Source organism: Piliocolobus tephrosceles, chromosome 5 (genome assembly GCF_002776525.5).
Source record: "Piliocolobus tephrosceles isolate RC106 chromosome 5, ASM277652v3, whole genome shotgun sequence".
Classification (NCBI taxonomy): domain Eukaryota; kingdom Metazoa; phylum Chordata; class Mammalia; order Primates; family Cercopithecidae; genus Piliocolobus; species Piliocolobus tephrosceles.
The window spans coordinates 139,858,370-139,861,669 of record NC_045438.1 but is presented as its reverse complement, the minus strand read 5'-3'; positions in this window follow the sequence as shown (position 1 = coordinate 139,861,669).

Here is a 3,300-nt window from a genome sequence, read left to right as displayed (position 1 = left end):
AACAGGGAAAAAGGAAATGTTATGGGGCAATACTGTCAAATGGAAGTATTGTTTGGCCTGGCATGGTGGCCCATGCCTGTAATCCCAACGCTTTGGGAGGTTGAGGAGGGAGAATCCCTTGAGCCCAGGAGTTCAAGGCTGTAGTGAGTGATGATCTTGCCACTGCATTCCAGCCTTGGTGACAAAGTAAGACCCTTGCTCTAACGCTGTTTTGGTTGGGACTTATTATTATTCTCAGAGACTTCATATAGTAGGAATTTCTGAGTTCAACAAAGTACAGAATTTAGTAATGTGCTTACATCATTAAGTCAAAATTTATTGCAGGACGGAGCTAGTGGGCAAGTCTCTTAGTCTCAAGAAAAAGGGCACTAAGAGGCCAGGCGCGGTGGCTCAAGCCTGTAATCCCAGCACTTTGGGAGGCCGAGACGGGCGGATCACGAGGTCAGGAGATCGAGACCATCCTGGCTAACACGGTGAAACCCCGTCTCTACTAAAAAAATACAAAAAACTAGCCGGGCGAGGTGGCGGGCGCGACTACTCGGGAGGCTGAGGCAGGAGAATGGCATAAACCGGGAGGCGGAGCTTGCAGTGAGCTGAGATCCGGCCACTGCACTCCAGCCTGGGCGACAGAGCGAGACTGTCTCAAAAAAAAAAAAAAAAAAAAAAAAGAAAAGAAAGAAAAAGGGCACTAAGAAACACAGCCCAGGCATTTAGGCTTCCTCTTACATTACTGTGGTCTGCAATGAGGTCTCCTGGAGCACAGGTTTCACTTCTCCCCAGATTGTCTTTAGTTGTACTCTACTTTTTTTCACGTTATTTCCCCGTCTCCTAATTAACTAACTTTTCTTTTTTCTTTTTTTTTTTTGAGACGGAGTCTTGCTCTGTCGCCCAGGCTAGAGTGCAGTGGCCGGATCTCAGCTCACCGCAACCTCTGCCTCCTGGGTTCACGCCATTCTCCTGCCTCAGCCTCCCGAGTGGCTGGGACCACAGGCGCCCACCACCTCGCCCGGCTAATTTTTTGTATTTTTTAGTAGAGACGGGGTTTCACCGTGTTAGCCAGGAGGGTCTCGATCTCCTGACCTCGTGATCCGCCCGTCTCGGCCTCCCAAAGTGCTGGGATTACAGGCTTGAGCCACCGCGCCCGGCCTTAACTAACTTTTCAAAGAATAGAAGCCATGTTCTCCTGTATTCTCTTCAAGAGCAAGTTCAGCTGGGGCACCCAACACTGGTTAAATTGTCTGTTTGAATAAAATAATGTCTTTCATTTGTGAAGAAGCAACTCAACCACCATTGGTATGCTAAGAACCTTTTTTTATTTTGCTGGAAGGAGATACGTGATTTCCATCTATACTCTTTGGTCTGGATCTCAAATAACTAAAGGTATTAACAAATGGCTCTCATTTACCATCTGATAGCGATTTGCTCGTAATTTCATAGTGCCTTTAAGTGTTAGGCAGTTACATGCATTCTCTCATCTTCTCACTTAATTGTACATGGTGGAGGGTAGGGGCCATGTTCAGTTTCCCTTTATTCTTTGAACCTATCTCTTCTAGGCCTTGTCTGCTCTTGAGGAAGATGGTCTTCTTTGCATGTTGGCCTTTATCAGACAAAACGACAGCACCTGAAGACACACAGGCATGTGCACGTCCGTGCATGCACAAACATACTTCCTGGAACAGCAAAATAATTAAGGAAGGAGAAGTTATTGAAACCCTAATGTATAATTAAGAATTGCAGATGTTCTGAGGAAAGAGGGGAGACAAAAGAATCACAGTGGGCCCCATATCTGCCTTTAGTGACTCAGTTTAGTGACTCAGTTCTTGAACTCAAAAGCTGCTTACCTTTCTGCAGATGAGTAAACTTAGAATCACAAGTTCATTTACTTCCATTCAAAATGGCAGGCTTTTAAAACTAAAAATTTAAATACGAAACTATAAACACACCACCTACAAGAACTAGAAGATAACCAATAACACATGTCAACCTATGCCCTATCCTCTATCCCATCCTCTCTCACACTCCATAGGTAACCATGCTATTTTTGTTCATATTATAAAGGGTATATAAGGTACACAGTCTTCTGAGACTTTTTTCACTAGACATTGTTGGTAAAATTCTTCACCCTCCTAGATACATCCCCATTCAAATCGCAAGAAATTTTCTTGAATCCAACAAGATTGTTTATCTCTGGTCCAGCTGATGCTGTCAATAAAAGTGCAGTAAGATGCCACTCCTAAAGCACTAGGTCTACTGGGAATAAAGTAGACCCAGTGTGGGATTCTCTAAGTAGCTTGGAGACAGCTCTATCACTGGGGCAGCAAGAACCAAAAGTCCATCCCAAGGGCACGTTTCCCTGGACTGGTACAAGGTATCCTCTTTGTGAGCCCTTATTCTTGCTCCCTGACCCAACTGACTAAAAGTGAAAGTGGAAGATGACTTTGAATAGGATTGTTCACCCCATTTGCCAGTTGCAGATCCTTGAGTTTAGAGTAGACAGTGTTATAAGGCAGACATCCCAGGTCAATGAACTGGTACTCCAAGGCTTCCAGTCTCTGTTCTGCCCCTTCTATGCAGGAAACCATAATCGATAACATTGTGGGGCAGGATCTGATGCATGTGGTCATGTGTTCCATCTCAGTTTGAATCCTGGCTCTGCTGCTTCCTAGCTGTATACCTTGGATAAGTCATTTACCCCCTCTGCTGCAGTTTCTTTATCTGTAAAGGCAACAGTATATACTTGATAAAGTTATCATGAGCATTAAGTAAGTTACTGTGCATAAAACTCTTCATATGATATTCCAAGTACTGCTCTATATTTGTTAGTAGTATTTATGTACCTGTATATGTATATATATTACCATATACATTTAGATCTCAGAATATTCAGCAAAAGCTAACCTAGCCTCATGGAAGCTACTTTCTATAGCTCCTTTAAAACCTGATGAGTGAATGAAGAATTAGGACATGATATCACCAACTCATGAACCTCAGCCATGGAACCCCAATGCCTGGCACAATACTACAAAAAGGACTTGAGAAAATACTTTCCTAGTAAAATTACAGGATTAACCAATATAAGAACTGTAGGCTATTAATGTCCAACACTACTTTCTTAGCACCTCTAGATGGTAGTGACATCATACCGAGAAAGTAGTTTTATTTTCCAGTTTGAAGTAAACTATTGGCCAGAGTGGGATTTTGGGACCCATATGGGAAAGCAACACCATTAACCATTTCCTCCCCACACCCATTCCAACATCTGAACCCAATCCTACCAACACCCAGAAAGCAACAACAATG